The following is a 23,422-nucleotide window of genomic DNA, read 5'->3' on the forward strand; positions in this document are numbered from 1 at the left end:
GCCTTTTGTATTTAATTCCGATGTAATTTCTGTATTTCATCGTCAATAATAAGGTCCAAATGATACAGAAAACCTGAAGTGAAGCATCGGAATCTATAACTAGTGTCACAGGAATGGCTCAAAACATAGACAGCAAGAAGAGTCAGTCTTCTTCTACTTAAGTCGGCATTGTGCCTTTTGAACATAATTCCGGTGCAATTTCTGTGTTTCATCGTCAATAAGAAGTTCAAAGGGATACAGTAAACCTGATATGAAGCGTCGGAATCTATAACTAGTGTCAGAGGAATGGTTTAAACATAGTCAGTAAGAAGAGTCATTCCTCTTGTACTTAAGTCGGTATTGTGCCTTTTGTATTTAATTCCAATGCAATTTGTGTGTTTCATCGTCAATAAGGTCAGAGGGATACAGTAAACCTCAAGTGACGCATCGGAATCTATAACTAGTGTCAATGGAATGGGTCAAAACATAGACAGTAAGAAGAGTCAGTTTTCTTGTACTTAAGTCGGCATTGTGCATTTTGTATTTTATTCCGGTGCAATTTCTGAGTTTCGTCGTCAATAAGAAGGTCCAAGGGATACAGTAAACCTGAAGTGAAGCATCGGAATCTATGACTAGTGTCACAGAAATGGTTCAAAACATAGTCAGTAGGAAGAGTCAGTCTTCTTGTACTTAGGTCGGCATTGTGCCTTTTCTATTTAATTCCGATGCAACTTCAATGTTTCGTCGTCAATAAGAAGGTCCAAGGGATTCAGTAAACCTGGAGAGAAGCATCGGAATCTATAACTAGTGTCAATGGATTGGTTCAAAACATAGACAGTAAGAAGAGTCAGTCTTCTTGTACTTAAGTCGGCAATGTGCCTTTTGTATTTAATTCTGGTGCAATTTCTGTGTTTCATCGTTAATAAGAAGGTCAGAGGGATACAGTAAACCTGAAGTGAAGAATCGGAATCTATAACTAGTGTCACAGGAATGGTTCAAAACATAGTCAGTAAGAAGAGACAGTCTTCTTGTACTTAAGTCGGCATTGTGCCTTTTGTATTTAATTCCGGTGCAATTTCTGTGTTTCATCGTCAATAAGAAGGTCAGAGGGATACAGTAAACGTTAAGTGAAGCATCGGGATCTATAACTAGTGTCACAGGAATGGTTCAAAACATAGTCAGTAAGAAGAGTCCGTCTTCTTGTCCTTAAGTCGGTATTGTGCCTTTTGTATTTAATTCCGATGCAATTTCTGTGTTTCATCGTCAATAAGAAGGTCCAAGGGATACAGTAATCCTGGAGTCAAGCATCGGAGTCTATAACTAGTGTCAATGGAATGGTTCAAACAAAATACAGTAAGAAGAGTCAGTCTTCTTGTACTTAAGTCAGCATTGTGCCTTTTCAATTTAATTCCGGTGCAATTTCTGTGTTTCATCGCCAATAAGAAGTTCAAAGGGATACAGTAAACCTGAAGTGAAGCATCGGAATGTATAACTAGTGTCAGAGGAATGGTTTATACATAGTCAGTAAGAAGAGTCAGTCTTCTTTTCCTTAAGTCGGCATTGTGCCTTTTGTATTTAATTCCGATACAATTTCTGTGTTTCATCGTCAATAAGAAGGTCAGAGGGATACGGTAAACCTGAAGTGAAGCATCGGAATCTATAACTAGTGTCACAGAAATAATTCAAAACATAGTCAGTAACAAGATTTAGTCTTTTTGTACTAAAGTCAGCATTGTGCATTTTGTATTTAATTCCGATGTTATTTCTGTGTTTCATCGTCAATAAGAAGGTCCAAATGATACAGTAAACCTAAAGTGAAGCATCCGAAACAATAACTAGTGTCACAGGAATGGTTCAAAACATAGTCAGTAACAAGAGGCAGTCTTTTTGTACTTAAGTCGGCATTGTGCCTTTTGTATTTAATTCCGATGTTATTTCTGTGTTTCATCGTCAATAAGAAGGTCCAAATGATACAGTAAACCTGAAGTGTAGTATCGGAATCTATAACTAGTGTCAATGGAATGGTTCAAAACATATACAGTAAGAAAAGTCAGTCTTCTTGTACTTAAGTCGGCATTGTGCCTTTTGAATTTAATTCCGGTGCAATTTCTGTGTCTCATCGTCAATAAGAAGGTCAAAGGGATACAGTAAACCTGAAGTGAAGCATCGGATTCTATAACTAGTGACACAGGAATGGTTCAAAACATACTCAGTAAGAAGAGTCAGTCGTCATGTACTTAAGTCGGCATTCTTCCTTTTGTATTTTATTCCGATGCAATTTCTGTGTTTCGTCGTCAATAAGAAGGTCCAAGGGATACAGTAAACATGAAGTGAAGCATCTGAATCTATAACTAGTGTCACAGGAATGGTTCAAAACATAGTCAGGAAGAAGAGTCAGTCTTCTTGTACAAGTCGGCATTTTGCCTAATCTATTTAATTCCGATACATTTTCAGTGTTTCATCGTCAATAAGAATGACCAAGGGATGCAGTAAAACCTGGAGTAAAGCATCCCAATCTATAACTAGTGTCAATGGAATGGTTCAAAACATAGACAGAAAGAAGAGTTAGTCTTCTTGTACTTAGGTCGGCATTGTGCGTTTTTTACTTAATTCCTTTGCAATTTGTGTGTTTCATCGTCAATAAGAAGGTCAGAGGGATACAGTAAACCTGATGTGAAGCATCGGAATCTATAACTACTGTCACAGGAATACTTCAAAACATAGACAGTAAGAAGAGTCAGTCTTCTTGTACTTGAGTCTGCATTGTGCCTTTTGTATTAAATTCCGATGCAATTTCTGTGTTTCATCGTCAATAAGAAGGTCCATGGGATACAGTAAACCTGGAGTGAAGCATCAGAAACTATAACTAGTGTCACAGGAATGGTTCATAACATAGACAGTAAGAAGAGTCAGTATTCTTGTACTTAAGTCGGCATTGTGAATTTTGTATTTAATTCCGATGCAATTTCTGTGTTTCATCGTCAATAAGAAGGTCAGAGGGATACAGTAAACCAGAAGTGAGGCATCGGAATCCATAACTAGTGTCACAGGAATGGTTCAAAAACATAGTCAGTAAGAAGAGTCAGTCTTCTAGTCCTTAAATCGGCATTGTGCCTTTTGTATTTGATTCCGATGCAATTTCTGTGTTTCATCGTCAATAAGAAGGTCCAAAGGATACAGTAAACCTGGAGTGAAGCATCGGAATCTATAACTAGTGTCACAGGAATGGTTCAAAGCATAGACAGTAAGAAGATACAGTCTTCTTGTACTTAGATCGGCATTGTGGCTTTTGTATTTAATTCCTATGCAATTTCTGTGTTTCATCGTCGATAAGAAGGTCAGAGGGATACAGTAAACCTGAAGTGAAGCATCGGAATCTATAACTAGTGTCACAGGAATGGTTCAAAACATAGTCAGTAAGAAGAGTCAGTCTTCTTGTACTTAAGTCGGCATTGTGCCTTTCGTATTTATTTCCGATGCAATTTCTGTGTTTCACCGTCAGTAAGAAGGTCCAAGGGATACAGTAAATCTGAAATGAAGCATCGGAATCTATAACTAGTGTCACAGGAATGGTACAAAACATAGACAGTAAGAAGAGTCAGTCTTCTTGTACTGAAGTCGGCATTGTGCCTGTTGTATTTAATTCCGATGCAATTTCTGTGTTTCATCGTGAATAAGAAGGTCAGATAGATACGGTAACCCCGAAAAGAAGCATCGGAATCTGTAACTAGTGTCACAGAGTTATTTCTAAACATATTCAGTAATAAGGGTCAGTCTTCTTGTACTTAAGTCGGCTTTGTGCCTTTTGTATTTAATTCCGATGCAATTTCTGTGTTTCATCGTCAATTAGAAAGTCAGAGGAATACAGTAAACCTGAAGTGAAGCATCGGAATCTATAACTAGTGTCACAGGAATGGTTCAAAACATAGACAGTAAGAAGGTACAGTCTTCTTGTACTTAAGTTGGCATTGTGCCTTTTGTATTTCATTCCGATGCAATTTCTGTGTTTCATCGCCAATAAGAAGGTCCAAGGGATACAGTAAACCAGAAGTGAAGCATCGGAATCTATAACTAGTGCCACAGGAATGGTTCGAAACATAGACAGTAAGAAGATACAGTGTTAATGTACTTATGTCGGCATTGTGCCTTTTGTATTTAATTCCGAAGCAATATCTGTGTTTTATCGTCAATAAGAAGGTCCAAGGGACACAGTAAACCTGAAGTGAAGCATCGGAATCTATAACTAGTGTCACAGGAACGGTTGAAAGCATAGTCAGTAACAAGAGTCGGTCTTCATGTACTTAAGTCGGCATTGTGATTTTTGTATTTAATTCCGGTGCAATTTCTGTGTTTCATCGTCAATAAGAAGGTCAGAGGGATACAGTAAACCTGAAGTGAAGCATCGGAATCTATAACTAGTGTCACAGGAATGGTTCAAAACTTAGTCAGTAACAAGAGTCAGGTTTTTTGTACTTAAGTCGGCATTGTGCATTTTGTATTTAATTCCGATTTTATTTCTGTGTTTCATCGTCAATTAGAACTTCCAAATGATGCAGTAAACCTGAAGTGAAGCATCGGAATCTATAATTAGTGTCAATGGAATGGTTCAAAAAATATACAGTAAGAAGAGTCAGTCTTCTTGTACTTAAGTCGGCATTGTGCATTAGAATTTAATTCCGGTGCAATATCTGTGTTTCTTAGTCAATAAGAAGTTCAAAGGGATACAGTAAACCTGAAGTGAAGCATCGGAATCTCTAACTAGTGTCAGAGGAATGGTTTAAACATAGTCAGTAAGAAGAGTCAGTCTTCTTGTCCTTAAGTCGGCATTGTGCCTTTTGTATTTAATTCCGATGCTATTTCTGTGTTTCATCGTCAATGAGAAAGTCAGAGGGATACAGTAAACCAGAAGTGAAGCATCGGAATCTATAACTAGTGTCACAGAAATAGTTCAAACATAGTCAGTAACATGAGTCAGTCTTTTTGTACTTAAGTCAGCATTGTGCATTTTGTATTTAATTCCGACGTTATTTCTGTGTTTCATCGTCAATAAGAAGTTCCAAATGATACAGTAAACCTGAAGTGAAGCATCGGAATCTATAACTAGTGTCACAGGCATGGTTCAAAACATAGTCAGTAACAAGAGTCAGTCTTTTTGTACTTAAGTCGGCATTGTGCCTTTTGTATTTAATTCCGATGTTATTTCTGTGTTTCATCGTCAATAAGAAGGTCAAAGGGATACAGTAAACCTGAAGTGAAGCATCGGAATCTATAACTAGTGTCACAGGACTGGTTAAAAACATAGTCAGTAAGAAAAGTCAGTCTTCATGTACTTAAGTCGGCATTGTGCCTTTTGTATTTAATTCCGATGCAATTTCTGTGTTACATCGTCAATAAGAAGGTCCAAGCGATACAGTAAACCTGAAGTGAAGCATCGGAATCTATAACTAGTGTCACAGGAATGGTTCAAAACATACTCAGTAAGAAGAGTCAGTCGTCATGTACTTAAGTCGGCATTGTGCCTTTTGTATTTTATTCCGATGCAATTTGTGTGTTTCATCGTCAATAAGATGGTCCAAGGGATACAGTAAACATGAAGTGAGGCATCTGAATCTATAAATAGTGTCACGGGAATGGTTCAAAACATAGTCAGGAAGAAGAGTGAGTCTTCTAGTACAAGTCGGCATTTTGCCTAATCTAGTTAATTCCGATGCAATTTCAGTGTTTCATCGTCAATAAGAATGTCCAAGGGATGCATTAAAACCTGGAGTAAACCATCCGAATCTATAACTAGAGTCAATGGAATGGTTCAAAACATAGACAGTAAGAAGAGTCAGTCTTCTTGTACTTAGGTTGGCATTGTGCCTTTTGTACTTAATTCCGGTGCAATTTCTGTGTTTCATCGTCAATAAGAAGGTCCAAGGGATACAGTAAACCTGAAGTCAAGCAACAGAATCTATAACTAGTGTCACAGGAATGGTTCAAAACATAGTCAGTAAGAAAAGTCAGTATTATTGTACTTAAGTCGGCAGTGTGAATTTTCTATTTAATTCCGATGCAATTTCTGTGTTTCATCGACAATAAGAAGGTCAGAGGGATACAGTAAACCTGAAGTGAAGCATCGGAATCTATAACTAGTGTCACAGGAATGGTTCAAAAACATAGTCAGTAAGAAGAGTAAGTCTTCTTGTCCTTATGTCGGCATTGTGCCTTTTGTATTTGATTCCGATGCAATTTCTGTGTTTCATCGTCAATAAGAAGGTCCAACGGATACAGTAAACCTGGAGTGAAGCATCGGAATCTATAACTAGTGTCACAGGAATGGTTCAAAGCATACACAGTTAGAAGATATAGTCTTCTTGTACTTAAGTCGGCATTGTGCCTTTTGTATTTAATTCCGATGCAATTTCTGTGTTTCATCGTCGATAAGAAGGTCAGAGGGATACAGTAAACCTGAAGTGAAGCATCGGAATCTATAACTAGTGTCACAGGAATGGTTCAAAACATAGTCAGTAAGAAGAGTCAGTCTTCTTGTACTTAAGTCGGCATTGTGCCTTTCGTATTTAATTCCGATGCAATTTCTGTGTTTCATAGTAAATAAGAAGGTCCCAGGGATACAGCAAACCTGGAGTGTAGGATTGGAATCTGTAACTAGTGTCACAGGAATGGATCAAAACATAGACAGTAATAAGAGTAACTCTTCTTGTACTTAAGTCGGTATTTTGCCTTTTGTATTTAATTCCGATGCAATTTCAGAGTTTCATCGTCAATAGGAAGGTCAGAGGGATACAGTAAACCTCAAGCGACGCATCGGAATCTATAACTAGTGTCAATGGAATGGTTCAAAACATAGACAGTAAGAAGAGTCAGTCTTCTTGTACTTAAGTCGGCATTGTGCCTTTTGTATTTCTTTCCGGTGCAATTTCTGTGTTTCATCGTCAATAAAAAAGGTCAGAGGGATACAGTTAACCTGAAGTGAAGCATCGGAATCTATAACTAGTGTCACAGGAATGGTTCAAATACATATATCAGTAAGAAGAGTCGGTCTTCTTGCCCTTAAGTTGGGATTGTGCCATTTGTATTTCGTTCCGATGCAATTTCTGTGTTTCATCGGCAATATGAATGTCCGAGGGATACAGTAAACCAGGAGTGAAGCATCGGAATCTATAACTAGTGACACAGGAATGGTTCAAAACATAGACAGTAAGAAGATACAGTCTTCTTGTACTTAAGTCGGCATTGTGCCTTTCGTGTTTAATTCCGATGCAATTTCTGGGTTTCATCGTCAATAAGAAGGTCCAAGGGATACAGTAAACCTGGAGTGTAGAATCGGAATCTATAACTAGTGTCACAGGAATGGTTCAAAACATAGACAGTAAGAAGAGTCAGTCTTCTTGTACTTAGGTCGGCATTGTGACTTTTCTATTTAATTCCGATGCAACTTCAGTGTTTCATCGTCAAGAAGAAGGTCCAAGGGATTCAGTAAACCAGGAGTGAAGCATCGGAATCTATAACTAGTGTCAATGGAATGGATCAAAACATAGACAGTAAGAAGAGTCAGTCTTCTTGTACTTAAGTCGGCGTTGTGCCTTTTGTATTTAATTCCGAAGCAATTTCTGTGTTTCATCGCCAATAAGATGGTCAGAGGGATACTGTAAATCAGAAGTGAAGCATCGGAATCTATAACTAGTGTCACAGGAACGGTTCAAACATAGTCAGTAAGAAGAGTAAATCTTCTTGTCCTTAAGTCGGCCTTGTGCCTTTTGTGTTTAATTCCGATGCAATTTCTGTGTTTCATCGTCAATAAGAAGGTCCAAAGGATACAGTAATTGTGGAGTGAAGCATCGGAATCTATAACTAGTGTCACAGGAATTAATCAAAACATAGACAGTACTTAAGTCGGCATTGTGCCTTTTGTATTTAATTCCGAGGCAATTTCTGTGTTTCATCGTCAATAAGAAGGTCCAAGGGGTACAGTAAACCTGAAGTGAAGCATCGGAATCTATAACTAGTGTCACAGGAATGGTTCAAATCATAGACAGTAGGAAGAGTCAGTGTTCTTGTACTTAGGTCGGCATTGTGCAATTTGTATTCAATTCCGATGCAATTTCTGTGATTCATCGTCAATAAGAAGGTCCAAGGGATACAGTAACCCTGAAGTGAAGCACCGGAATCTATAACTAGTGTCACAGGAATGGTTCAAAACATAGACAGTAAGAAGAGTCAGTCTTCTTTTGCTTATGTCGGCATTGTGCCTTTTGTATTTAATTCCGATGTAATTTCTGTATTTCATCGTCAATAAGAAGGTCCAAATGATACAGTAAACCTGGAGTGAAGCATCGGAATCTATAACTAGTGTCACAGGAATGGATCAAAACATAGACAGTAAGAAGATACTGTCTTCCTGTACTTAAGTTGGCATTGTGCCTTTTGTATTTAATTCTGATGCAATATCTGTGTTTCATCGTCAATAAGAAGGTCAGAGGGATACAGTAAACCTGATATGAAGCATCGGAATCTATAACTAGTGTCAGAGGAATGGTTTAAACATAGTCAGTAAGAAGAGTCATTCCTCTTGTACTTCAGTCGGTATTGTGCCTTTTGTATTTAATTCCAATGCAATTTGTGTGTTTCATCGTCAATAAGGTCAGAGGGATACAGTAAACCTCAAGTGACGCATCGGAATCTATAACTAGTGTCAATGGAATGGGTCAAATCATAGACAGTAAGAAGAGTCAGTCTTCTTGTACTTAAGTCGGCATTGTCCCTTTTGTATTTTATTTCGGTGCAATTTCTGTGTTTCATCGTCAATAAGAAGGTCCAAGGGAGACAGTAAACCTGAAGTGAAGCATCGGAATCTATGACTAGTGTCACAGAAATGGTTCAAAACATAGTCAGTAGGAAGAGTCAGTCTTCTTGTACTGAGGTCGGCATTGTGCCTTTTCTATTTAATTCCGAAGCAACTTCAATGTTTCATCGTCAATAAGAAGGTCCAAGGGATTCAGTAAACCTGGAGAGAAGCATCGGAATCTATAACTAGTGTCAATGGTATGGTTCAAAACATAGACATTAAGAAGAGTCAGTCCTCTTGTGCTTAAGTCGGCAATGTGCCTTTTGTATTTAATTCTGGTGCAATTTCTGTGTTTCATCGTTAATAAGAAGGTCAGAGGGATACAGTAAACCTGAAGTGAAGAATCGGAATCTATAACTAGTGTCACAGGAATGGTTCAAAACATAGTCAGTAAGAAGAGTCAGTCTTCTTGTCCTTAAGTCGGCCATGTGATTTTTTTTTTAATTCCGATGCAATTTCTGTGTTTCATCGTCAATAAGAAGGTCAGAGGGATACAGTAATACTGGAGTGAAGCATCGGAATCTATAACTAGTGTCACAGGAGTGGATCAAAACATAGACAGTACTTAAGTCGGTATTGTGCCTTTAGTATTTAATTCCGATGCAATTTCTGTGTTTCATCGTCAATAAGAAGGTCCAAGGGATACAGTAAACCTGAAATGAAGCATCGGAATCTATAACTAGTGTCACAGGAATGGTTCAAAACATAGTCAGTAAGAAGAGTCGGTCTTCATGTACTTAAGTCGGCATTGTGCCTTTTGTATTTAATTCCGATGTAAATTCTGTGTTTCATCGTCAATAAGAAGGTCCAAGTGATACAATTAACCTGAGGTAAAGCACCGGAATCTATAACTAGTGTCACAGGAATGGTTCAAAACGTAGTCAGTAAGAAGAGTCGGTCTTCATGTACTTAAGTCGGCATTGTGAGTTTTGTATTTAATTCCGATTCAATTTCTGTGTTTCATCGTCAATAAGAAGGTCCAAGGGATACAGTAAACCTGAAGTCAAGCATCGGAATCTATAACTAGTGTCACAGGAATGGTTCAAAACATAGACAGTAAGAAGATACAGACTTCTTGTACTTAAGTTGGCATTGTGCCTTTTGTATTTAATTCCGATGCAATTTCTGTGTTTCATCGTTAATAAGAAGGTCCAAGGGATACAGTAAACCTGAAGTGAAGCATCGGAATCTATAACTAGTTTCACAGGAATGGTTCAATACATAGACAGTAAGAAGAGTCAGTCTTCTTGTACTTAAGTCGGCATTGTGCCTCTTGTATTTAATTCCGATGCAATTTCTGTGTTTCATCGTCAATAAGAAGTGAGAGGGATACAGTAACCCTGAAGTGAAGCATCGGAATCTATAACTAGGGTCACAGAAATGATTCAAAACATAGTCAGTGAGAAGAGTCAGTCTTCTTGTACTTAAGTCGGCATTGTGCCTTTTGTATTTAATTCCGACGCAATTTCTGTGTTTCATCGTCAATAAGAAGGTCCAAGGGATACAGTAAACCTGACGTAAAGCATCGGAATCAATAACTAGTGTCACAGGAATGGTTCAAATCATAGACAGTAAGAAGAGTCAGTCTTCTTGTACTTGAGTCGGCATTGTGCCTTTTGTATTAAATTCCGATGCAAGACTGTGTTTCATCGTCAATAAGAAGGTCCAAGGGATACAGTAAACCTGGAGGGAAGCATCGGAATCTATAACTAGTGTCACAGGAATGGTTCAGAAAATAGACAGTAGGAAGAGTCAGTCTTCTTGTACTTAAGTCGGTATTGTGCCTTTTGTATTTAATTCCGATGCAATTTCTGTGTTTCATCGTCAATAAGGCCAGAGGGATACAGTAAACCTGAAGTGAAGCATCGGAATCTATAACTAGCGTCACAGGAATGGTTCCAAACATAGTCAGTAAGAAGAGTCAGTCTTCTTGTCCTTAAGTCGGCATTGTGACTTTTGTATATAATTCCGATGCAATTTCTGTGTTTCATTGTCAATTAGAAGGTCCAAGGGATACAGTAAACCTGGAGTGTAGCATTGGAATCTATAACTAGTGTCACAGGAATGGTTCAAAGCATAGACAGTTAGAAGAGTCAGTCTTCATGTACCTAGGTCGCCATTCTGCCTTTTGTATTAAATTCCGATGCAATTTCTGTGTTTCATCGTCAATAAGAAGGTCCATGGGATACAGTAAAGTTGAAGTCAAGCATCGGAATCTATAACTAGTGTCACAGGAATGGTTCAAAACATAGACAGTAAGAAGAGTCAGTATTCTTGTACTTAAATCGGCATTGGGAATTTTCTATTTAATTCCGATGCAATTTCTGTGTTTCATCGTCAATAAGAAGGTCAGAGGGATACAGTAAACCTGAAGTGAAGCATCGGAATCTATAACTAGTGTCACAGGAATGGTTCAAAAACATAGTCCGTAAGAAGAGTCAGTCTTCTTGTCCATATGTCGGCATTGTGCCTTTTGTATTTGTTTCCGATGCAATTTCTGTGTTTCGTCGTCAATAAGAAGGTCCAAGGGATACAGTAAACCTGGAGGGAAGCATCGGAATCTATAACTAGTGTCACAGGAATGGTTCAAAGCATAGACAGTAAGAAGATACAGTCTTCTTGTCCTTAAGTCGGCATTGTGCCTTTCGTATTTAATTCCGATGCAATTTCTGTGTTTCATCGTCAATAGGAAGGTCCAAGGGATACAGTAAACCTGAATTGAACCATTGGATTCTATAACTAGTGTCACAGGAATGGTTAAACTATAGACAGTAAGAAGAGTCAGTCGTCTTGTACTTAAGTCGCCATTGTGCCTCTTGTATTTAATTCCGATGCAATGTCTGTGTTTCTTGGTCAATAAGAAGGTCAGAGGGATACAGTTACCCTGAAGTGAAGCATCGGAATCTATAACTAGTGTCACATAAATTTTTCAAAATATAGTCAGTAAGAAGAGTAAGTCTTCTTGTACTTGAGTCGGCATTGTGCCTTTTGTATTAAATTCCGATGCAAGTTCTGTATTTCATCGTCAATAAGAAGGTCCAAATGATACAGTAAACCTGAAGTGAAGCATCGGAATCTAAAACTAGTGTCAGAGGAATAGCTCAAAGCATAGACAGTAAGAATGGACAGTCTTCCTGTACTTAAGTCGGTATTGTGCCTTTTGTATTTAATTCCAATCCAATTTGTGTGTTTCATCGTCAATAAGGTCAGAGGCATACAGCAAACCTGAAGTGAAGCGTCGTAATCTATAACTAGGGTCGCAGGAATGGTTCAAAACATAGACAGTATGAAGATACAGTCTTCTTGTACGTAAGTTGGCATTGTGCCTTTTGTATATAATTCCGATGCAATTTCTGTGTTTCATCGTCAATAAGAAGGTCCAAGGGATACAGTAAACCTGAAGTGAAGCATCGGAATCTATAACTAGTGTCACAGGAATGGTTCAAACATAGACAGTAAGAAGAGTCAGTCTTCTTGTACTTAAGTCGGCATTGTGCCTCTTGTATTTAATTCCGATGCAATTTCTGTATTTCATCGTCAATAAGAAGTCAGATGGATACAGTAACCCTGAAGTGAAGCATCGGAATCTATAACTAGTGTCACAGAAATGGTTCAAAACATAGTCAGTAAGAAGAGTCGGACTTCTTGTACTTAAGTCGGCATTGTGCCTTTTGTATTTAATTCCGACGCAATTTCTGTGTTTCATCGTCAATACGAAGGTCCAAGGGATACAGTAAACCTGAAGTAAAGCATCGGAATCAATAACTAGTGTCACAGGAATGGTTCAAAACATAGACAGTAAGAAGAATCAGTCTTCTTGTACGTGAGTCGTCATTGTGCCTTTAGTATTAAATTCCGATACAAGTTCTGTGTTTCATCGTCAACAAGAAGGTCCAAGGGATACAGTAAACCTGGAGGGAAGCATCGGAATCTATAACTAGTGTCACAGGAATGGTTCAAAAATAGACAGTAAGAAGAGTCAGTCTTCTTGTACTTAAGTCGGTATTGTGCGTCTTGTATTTAATTCCGATGCAATTTCTGTGTTTCGTCGTCAATAAGGCCAGAGGGATACAGGAAACCTGAAGTGAAGCATCGGAATCTATAACTAGCGTCACAGGAATGGTTCAAAACATAGTCAGTAAGAAGAGTCAGTCTTCTTGCCCTTCAGTGGGCATTGTGCCTTTCGTATACAATTCCGATGCAATTTCTGTGTTTCATTGTCAATAAGAAGGTCCAAGGGATACAGTAAACCTGGAGTGTAGCATTGGAATCTATAACTAGTGTTACAGGAATGGTTCAAAGGATAGACAGTTAGAAGAGTCAGTCTTCATGTACCTATGTCGACATTGTGCCTTTTGTTTTAAATTCCGATGCAATTTCTGCGTTTCATCGTCAATAAGAAGGTGCATGGGATACAGTAAAGTTGAAGTCAAGCATCGGAATCTGTAACTAGTGTCACAGGAATAGTTCCAAACATAGACAGTAAGAAGAGTCAGTCTTCTTGTACTGATGTCGACATTGTGCCTTTTCTATTTAATTCCGATGCAATTTCGGTGTTTCATCGTCAATAAGAAGGTCCAAATGATGCAGTAAACCTGAAGTGAAGCATCGGAATGTATATCTAGTGTCACAGGAATGGCTCAGAACATAGGCAGTAAGAAGAGTCAGTATTCTTGTACTTCAGTCGGTATTGTGCCTCTTGTAATTAATTCCGATGCAATTTCTGTGTTTCATCGTCAATAAGGTCAGAGGGATACAGTAAACCTGAAGTGAAGCATCGGAATCTATAACTAGTGTCACAGAAATGGTTCAAAACATAGTCAGTAAGAAGAGTCAGTCTTTTTGTACTTAAGTCGGCATTGTGCCTTTTGTATTTAATTCCGATGAAATTTCTGTATTTCATCGTCAATAAGAAGGTCCAAATGATGCAGTAAACCTGAAGTGAAGCATCGGAATGTATATCTAGTGTCACAGGAATGGCTCAGAACATAGGCAGTAAGAAGAGTCAGTATTCTTGTACTTCAGTCGGTATTGTGCCTTTTGTAATTAATTCCGATGCAATTTCTGTGTTTCATCGTCAATAAGGTCAGAGGGATACAGTAAACCTGAAGTGAAGCATCGGAATCTATAACTAGTGTCACAGGAATGGTTCAAAACATAGACAGTAAGAAGAGTCTTCATGTACCTAAGTCGGCGTTGTGCCTTTTGTATTTAATTCCGATGCAATTTCTGTGTTTCATCGTTAATAAGAAGGTTCAAGGGACACAGTAAACCTGAAGTGAAGCATCGGAATCTCTAACTAGTGTCACAGGAATGGTTCAAAACATAGTCAGTATGAAGAGTCAGTCTTCATGTGCCTAAGTCGGCATTGTCCCTTTTGTATTTAATTCCGATGCAACTTCTGTGTTTCATCGTTAATAAGAAGATCCAAGGGATACAGTAAACCTTAAGTGAAGCATCGCAATCTATAACTAGTGTCACAGGAATGGTTCAAAACATAGTCAGTAAGAAGAGTCAGTCTTCTTGTACTTAAGTCGGCATTGTGCCTTTTCTATTTAATTCCGATGCAATTTTAGTGTTTCATCATTTATAAGAAGGTCAGAGGGATACAGTAAACCTGAAGTGAAGCATCAGAATCTATTACTAGGGTCACAGGAATGGTTCAAAGCATAATCAGTAAGAAGAGTCAGTCTTCATGTCCTTAAGTCGGCCTTATGCCTTTTGTATTTAATTCCGATGCAATTTCTGTGTTTCATTGTCAATAAGAAGGTCCAAGTGATACAGTAAACCTAGACTGTAGCATTGGAATCTATAACTAGTGTCACAGGAATGGTTCAAAGCATAGACAGTAAGAAGAGTCTTCATGTACCTAAGGCAGTTATGTGCCTTTTGTATTTGATTCCGATGCAATTTCTGTGTTTCATCGTCAATAAGAAGGTTCAAGGGACACAGTAAACCTGAAGTGAAGTATCGGAATCTCTAACTAGTGTCACAGGAATGGTTCAAAACATAGTCAGTAAGAAGAGTCAGTCTTTATGTAATTAAGTCGGCATTGTGCCTTTTGTATTTAATTCCGATGCAACTTCTGTGTTTCATCGTCAATAAGAAGGTCCAAGGGATACAGTAAACCTGAAGTGAAGCATCGCAATCTATAACTAGTGTCACGGGAATGGTTCAAAACATAGTCAGTAAGAAGAGTCAGCCTTCTTGTACTTTAGTCGGCATTGTGCCTTTTCTATTTAATTCAGATGCAGCTTCAGTGTTTCATCGTCAATAAGAATGTCCAAGGGATTCAGTAAACCTGGAGTGAAGCATCGGAATCTATAACTAGTGTCAATGGAATGGTTCAAAACATAGACAGTTAGAAGAGTCAGTCTTCTTGTCCTTAAGTCGGCCTTGTGCCTTTTGTATTTAATTCCGATGCAATGTCTGTGTTTCATCGACAATAAGAAGGTCCAAGGAATACAGTAATCCTGGAGTGAAGCATCGGAATCTATAACTAGTGTCACAGGAATGGATCAAAACACAGACAGTACTTAAGTCGGCATTGAGCCTTTTGCATTTAATTCCGATGCAATTTCTGTGTTTCATCGTCAATAAGAAGGTCCAAGGGATACAGTAAACCTGAAGTGAAGCATCGGAATCTATAACTAGTGTCACAGGAATGGTTCAAAACATAGACAGTAAGAAGTGTCAGTCTTCTAGTACTTAAGTCGGCATTGTGCCTCTTGTATTTAATTCCGATGCAATTGCTGTGTTTCATCGTCAATAAGAATGTCAGAGGGATTCAGTAACCCTGAAGTGAAGCATCGGAATCTATAACTAGTGTCACAGAAATGGTTCAAAACATAGTCAGTAAGAAGAGTCAGTCTTCTTGTACTTAAGTCGGCATTGTGCCTTTTGTATTTAATTCCGACGCAATTTCTGTGTTTCATCGTCAACAAGAAGGTCCAAGGGATACAGTAAACCTGAAGAGAAGCATCGGAATCAATAACTAGTGTCACAGGAATGGTTCGAAAACATAGACAGTAAGAAGAGTCAGTCTTCTTGTATTTGAGTCGGCATTGTGCCTTTTGTATTAAATTCCGAAGCAATTTCTGTGTTTCATCGTCAATATGAAGGTCCAAGGGATCAGTAAACCTGAAGTGAAGCATCGGAATCTATAACTAGTGTCACAGGAATGGGTCAAAACATAGACAGTAAGAAGAGTCAGTCTTCTAGTACTTATGTCGGCATTGTGCCTCTTGTATTTAATTCCGATGCAATTTCTGTGTTTCATCGTCAATAAGAAGGTCAGAGGGATACAGTAACCCTGAAGTGAAGCATCGGAATCTATAACTAGTGTCACAGAAATGGTTCAAAACAGTCAGTAAGAAGAGTCAGTCTTCTTGTACTTAAGTCGGCATTGTACCTTTTGTATTTAATTCCGACGCAATTTCTGTGTTTCATCGTCTATAAGAAGGTCCAAGGGATACAGTAAACCTGAGGTGAAGCATCGGAATCAATAACTAGTGTCACAGGAATGGTTGAAAACATAGACAGTAAGAAGAGTCAGTCTTCTTGTATTTGAGTCGGCATTGTGCCTTTTGTAATATATTCCGACGCAATTTCTGTGTTTCATTGTCAATAAGAAGGTTCAAAGGGAATACAGTAAACCTGGTGGGAAGCATCGGAATCTATAACTAGTGTCACAGGAACGGTTCAAAACATAGACAGTAAGAAGAGTCAGTCTTCTTGTACTAATGTCCTCATTGTGCCTTTTCTATATATTTCAGATGCAATTTCGATGTTTCATCGTCAATAAGGAGGATAGAGGGATACAGTAAACCTGAAGTGAAGCATCGGAATCTATAACTAGTGTCACAGGAATGGTTCAAATCATAGTCAGTGAGAAGAGTCAGTCATTTTGTACTTAAGTCGGCATTGTCCCTTTTGTATTTGATTCCGATGTAAATTCTGTATTTCATCTTCAATAAGAAGGTCCAAAAGATACTGTAAACCTAAAGTGAAGCATCGGAATCTATAACTAGTGTCACAGGAATGGCTCAAATCATAGACAGTAATAAGAGTCAGTCTTCTTGTACTTAAGTCGGTATTGTGCCTTTTGTATTCAATTCCGATGCAATTTCTATGTTTCATCGTCAATATGGTCAGAGTGATACAGTAAACCTGAAGTGAAGCATCGGAATCTATAACTAGTGTCACAGGAGTGATTCAAAACATAGTCAGTAAGAAGATTCAGTCTTCTTGTCTTTAAGTCGGCATTGTGCCTTTTGTATATAATTCCGATGCAATTTCTGTGTTTCATTGTCAATAAGAAGGTCCTAGGGATACAGTAAACCTGGAGTGTAGCATTGGAATCTATAACTAGTGTCACAGGACTGGTTCAAAACATAGACAGTAAGAAGATACAGTCTTCTTGTACTTAAGTTGGCATTGTGCCTTTTGTATTTAATTCCGTTGCAATTTCTGTGTATCATCATCAATAAGACGGTCCAAGTTATACAGTAACCTGAAGTGAAGCGTCGGAATTTATAACTAGTGTCACAGGAATGGTTCAAAACATAGACAGTAAGAAGAGTCAGTCTTCTTGTATTTGAGTCGGCATTGTGCCTTTTGTATTATATTCCGATGCAATTTCTGCGATTCATCGTCAATAAGGTCAGAGGGATACAGTAAACCTGGAGGGAAGCATCGGAAACTATAACTAGTGTCACAGGAATGGTTCAAATCATAGACAGTAAGAAGAGTCAGTCTCCTAGTACTTAAGTCGGCATTGTGCCTTTTCTATTTCATTCCGATGTTATTTCTGTAATTCTTCGTCAATAAGAAGGTCCAAATGATACAGTAAACCAGAAGTGAAGCAATGGAATCAGTAACTAGTGTCACAGGAATGGCTCAAAACATAGACAGTAAGATAAGTCTGTCTTCTTGTACTTAAGTCGGTATTGTGCCGTTTGTATTTAATTCCGATGCAATTTCTGTGTTTCATCGTCAATAAGGTCAGAGGGATACAGTAAACCTGAAGTGAAGCATCGGAATCTATAACTAGTGTCACAGGAATGGTTCAAAACATAGTCAGTAAGAAAAGTCAGTCTTCTTGTCCTTAACTCGGCATTGTGCCTTTTGTATATAATTCCGATGCAATTTCTGTGTTTCATTGTCAATAAGAAGGTCCAAGGGATACAGTAAACCTGGAGTGTAGCATTGGAAACTATAACTAGTGTCACAGGAATGGTTCAAAACATAGTCAGTAAGAAGAGTCTGTCTTCATGTACCTAAGTCGGCATAGTGCCTGTTGTATTTAATTCCGATGCAATTTCTGTGTTTCATCGTCAATAAGAAGGTTCAAGGGACACAGTAAACCTGAAGTGAAGCATCGGAATCTCTAACTAGTGTCAATGGAATGGTTCAAAACATAGACAGTAAGAAGAATCAGTCTTATTGTACTTAAGTCGGAATTGTGCCTTTTGTATTTAATTCCGGTGCAATTTCTGTGTTTCATCGTCAATAAGAAGATCAGAGGGCTACAGTAAACCTGAAGTGAAGCATTGGAATCTATAACTAGTGTCACAGGAATGGTTCAAGACATAGTCGTAAGAAGAGTCAGTCTCCTTGTCTTTAAGTCGGCTTTGTGCCGTTTGTATTTAATTCCGATGCAATTTCTGTGTTTCATCGTCAATAAGAAGGTCCAAGCGATACAGTAAACCTGAAGTGAAGCATCGGAATCTATAACTAGTGTCACAGGAATGGTTCAGAACATAGACACTAAGAAGAGTCAGTCTTCTTGTACTTAAATCGGCATTGTGCCGCTTGTATTTAATTCCGATGCAATTTCTGTGTTTCATCGTCAATAAGAAGGTCAGAGGGATACAGTAACCCTGAAGTGAAGCATCGGAATCTATAACTAGTGTCACAGGAATGGTTCAAAACATAGTCAGTAAGAAGAGTCAGTCTTCTTGTCCTTAAGTCGGCATTGTGCATTTTGTATTAAATTCCGATGTAATTTCTGTATATCACAGTCAATAAGAAGGTCCAAATGATACAGTAAACCTGAAGTGAAGCATCGGAATCTATAACTAGTGTCACAGAAATGGTTCAAAACATAGACAGTAAGAAGAGTCTTCATGTACCTAAGTCGGCATTGTGCCTTTTCTATTTAATTCCGATGCAATTTCAGTGTTTCATCGTCAATAAGAAGGTCAGAGGGATACAGTAAACCTGAAGTCAAGCATCGGAAACTATAACTAGTGTCACAGGAATGGTTCAAAACATAGTCAGTAAGAAGAGTCAGTCCTTTTGTACTTAAGTCGGCATTGTGCTTTTGTATTTAATTCCAATGTAATTTTTGTATTTCATCGTCAATAAGAAGGTCCGAGTGATACAGTAAACCTGAAGTGAAGCATCGGAACATAGAACTAGTGTCACAGGAGTAGCTCAAAACATACACAGCAAGAAGAGTCAGTCTTCTTGTACCTAAGTCGGTATCGTGCCTTTTGTATTTAATTCCGATGCAATTTCTGTGTTTCATCGTCATTAAGGTCAGAGGGATACAGTAAACCTGAAGTGAAGCATCGGAATCTATAACTAGTGTCCCAGGAATGGTTCAAAACATAGTCAGTAAGAAGAGTCAGTCTTCTTGTAGTTTAGTCCCCATTGTGCCTTTTCTATTTAATTCCGATGCAACTTCAGTGTTTCATCGTCAATAAGAAAGTCCAAGTGATACAGTAAACCTGGAGTGTAGCATTGGAAACTATAACTAGTGTCACAGGAATGGTTCAAAACATAGTCAGTCAGAAGAGTCAGTCGTATCGTACTTAAGTCGGCATTGTGCCTTTTGTATTTAATTCCGATGTAATTTCTGTATTTCATCGTCAATAGGAAGGTCCATATGATACAGTAAACCTGAAGTGAAGCATCGGAATCTATAACTAGTGTCACAGGAACGGCTCAAAACATAGACACTAAGAAGAGTCAGTCTTCTTGTACTTAAGCGGTATTGTGCCGTTTGTATTTAATTCCGATGCAATTTCTGTGTTTCATCCTCAATAAGGTCAGAGGGATACAGTAAACCTGAAGTGAAGCATCGGAATCTATAACTAGTGTCACAGGAATGGTTCAAAACATAGTCAGTAAGAAGAGTCAGTCTCCTTGTCCTTAAGTCGGCATTGTGCCTTTTGTATATAATTCCGATGCAATTTCTGTGTTTCATTGTCAATAAGAAGGTCCAAGGGATACAGTAAACCTGGAGTGTAGCATTGGAAACTATAACTAGTGTCACAGGAATGGTTCATAACATAGACAGTAAGAAGAGTCAGTCTTCATGTGCCTAAGTCGGCATTGTGCCTTTTGTATTTAATTCCGATGCAACTTCTGTGTTTCATCGTTAATAAGAAGGTCCAAGGGATACAGTAAACCTTAAGTGAAGCATCGCAATCTATAACTAGTGTCACAGGAATGGTTCAAAACATAGTCAGTAAGAAGAGTCAGTCTTCTTGTACTTAAGTCGGCATTGTGCCTTTTCTATTTAATTCCGATGCAATTTTAGTGTTTCATCATTTATAAGAACGTCAGAGGGATACAGTAAACCTGAAGTGAAGCATCAGAATCTATTACTAGGGTCACAGGAATGGTTCAAAACATAATCACTAAGAAGAGTCAGTCTACATGTCCTTAAGTCGGCCTTATGCCTATTGTATTTAATTGCGATGCAATTTCTGTGTGTCATTGTCAATAAGAAGGTCCAAGTGATACAGTAAACCTGGAGTGTAGCATTGGAATCTATAACTAGTGTCACAGGAATGGTTCAAAGCATAGACAGTAAGAAGAGTCTTCATGTACCTAAGGCAGTTATGTGCCTTTTGTATTTAATTCCGATGCAATTTCTGTGTTTCATCGTCAATAAGAAGGTTCAAGGGACACAGTAAACCTGAAGTGAAGTATCGGAATCTCTAACTAGTGTCACAGGAATGGTTCAAAACATAGTCAGTAAGAAGAGTCAGTCTTTATGTACCTAAGTCGGCATTGTGCCTTTTGCCTTTTGTATTTAATTCCGATGCAACTTCTGTGTTTCATCGTCAATAAGAAGGTCCAAGGGATACAGTAAACCCGAAGTGAAGCATCGCAATCTATAACTAGTGTCACGGGAATGGTTCAAACCATAGTCACTAAGAAGAGTCAGTCTTTTTGTACATAAGTCGGCATTGTGCTTTTTGTATTTAATTCCGATGTAATATCTGTATTTCATCGTCAATAAGAAGGTCCAAATGATACAGTAAACTAGAAGTGAAGCATCGGAATCTATAACTAGTGTCACAGAAGTGGCTCAAAACATAGACAGTAAGAAGAGTCAGTCTTCTTGTACTTATGTCGGTATTGTGCTATTTGTATTTAATTCCAATGCAATTTGTGTGTTTCATTGTCAATAAGGTCAAGGGGATACAGTAAACCTGAAGTGAAGCATCGGAATCAGTAACTAGTGTCACAGGAATGGTTCAAAACATAGTCAGTAAGAAGAGTCAGTCTTCTTGTACTTTAGTCGGCATTGTGCCTTTTCTATTTAATTCAGATGCAGCTTCAGTGTTTCATCGTCAATAGGAATGTCCAAGGGATTCAGTAATCCTGGAGTGAAGCATCGGAATCTATAACTAGTGTCACAGGAATGGATCAAAACATAGACAGTACTTAAGTCGGTATTGAGCCTTTTGCATTTAATTCCGATGCAATTTCTGTGTTTCATCGTCAATAAGAAGGTCCAAGGGATACAGTAAACCTGAAGTGAAGCATCGGAATCTATAACTAGTGTCACAGGAATGGTTCAAAACATAGACAGTAAGAAGTGTCAGTCTTCTAGTACTTAAGTCGGCATTGTGCCTCTTGTATTTAATTCCGATGCAATTGCTGTGTTTCATCGTTAATAAGAGTGTCAGAGGGATACAGTAACCCTGAAGTGAAGCATCGGAATCTATAACTAGTGTCACAGAAATGTTTCAAAACATAGTCAGTAAGAAGAGTCAGTCTTCTTGTACTTAAGTCGGCATTGTGCCTTTTGTATTTAATTCCGACGCAATTTCTGTGTTTCATCGTCAACAAGAAGGTCCAAGGGATACAGTAAACAAGAAGGGAAGCATTGGAATCAATAACTAGTGTCACAGGAATGGTTCAAAACACAGACAGTAAGAAGAGTCAGTCTTCTTGTATTTGAGTCGGCATTGTGCCTTTTGTATTAAATTCCGAAGCAATTTCTGTGTTTCATCGTCAATAAGAAAGTCCAAGGGATCAGTAAACCTGAAGTGAAGCATCGGAAGCTATTACTAGTGTCACAGGAATGGGTCAAAACATAGACAGTAAGAAGAGTCAGTCTTCTAGTACTTATGTCGGCATTGTGCCTCTTGTATTTAATTCCGATGCAATTTCTGTGTTTCATCGTCAATAAGAAGGTCAGAGGGATACAGTAATCCTGAAGTGAAGCATCGGAATCTATAACTAGTGTCACAGAAATGGTTCAAAACATAGTCAGTAAGAAGAGTCAGTCTTCTTGTACTTAAGTCGGCATTGTACCTTTTGTATTTAATTCCGACGCAATTTCTGTGTTTCATCGTCTATAAGAAGGTCCAAGGGACACAGTAAACCTGAAGTGAAGCATCGGAATTAATAACTAGTGTCACAGGAATGGTTGATAACATAGACAGTAAGAAGAGTCAGTCTTCTTGTATTTGAGTCGGCATTGTGCCTTTAGTAATATATTCCGACGCAATTTCTGTGTTTCATTGTCAATAAGAAGGTCCAAAGGGAATACAGTAAACCTGGTGGGAAGCATCGGAATCTATAACTAGTGTCACAGGAACGGTTCAAAACATAGACAGTAAGAAGAGTCAGTCTTCTTGTACTAATGTCCTCATTGTGCCTTTTCTATATATTTCCGATGCAATTTCGATGTTTCATCGTCAATAAGAAGGATAGAGGGATACAGTAAACCTGAAGTGAAGCATCGGAATCTATAACTAGTGTCACAGGAATGGTTCAAATCATAGTCAGTAAGAAGAGTCAGTCATTTTGTACTTAAGCCGGCATTGTGCCTTTTGTATTTGATTCCGATGTAAATTCTGTATTTCATCTTCAATAAGAAGGTCCAAAAGATACTGTAAACCTAAAGTGAAGCATCGGAATCTATAACTAGTGTCACAGGAGTGATTCAAAACATAGTCAGTAAGAAGATTCAGTCTTCTTGTCTTTAAGTCGGCATTGTGCCTTTTGTATATAATTCCGATGCAATTTCTGTGTTTCATTGTCAATAAGAAGGTCCTAGGATACAGTAAACCTGGAGTGTAGCATTGGAATCTATAACTAGTGTCACAGGACTGGTTCAAAACATAGACAGTAAGAAGATACAGTCTTCTTGTACTTAAGTTGGCATTGTGCCTTTTGTATTTAATTCCGATGCAATTTCTGTGTATCATCGTCAATAAGCAGGTCCAAGTTATACAGTAACCTGAAGTGAAGCGTCGGAATTTATAACTAGTGTCACAGGAATGGTTCAAAACATAGACAGTAAGAAGAGTCAGTCTTCTTGTATTTGAGTCGGCATTGTGCCTT

Source organism: Schistocerca serialis, unplaced genomic scaffold (genome assembly GCF_023864345.2).
Source record: "Schistocerca serialis cubense isolate TAMUIC-IGC-003099 unplaced genomic scaffold, iqSchSeri2.2 HiC_scaffold_1393, whole genome shotgun sequence".
NCBI lineage: Eukaryota > Metazoa > Arthropoda > Insecta > Orthoptera > Acrididae > Schistocerca > Schistocerca serialis.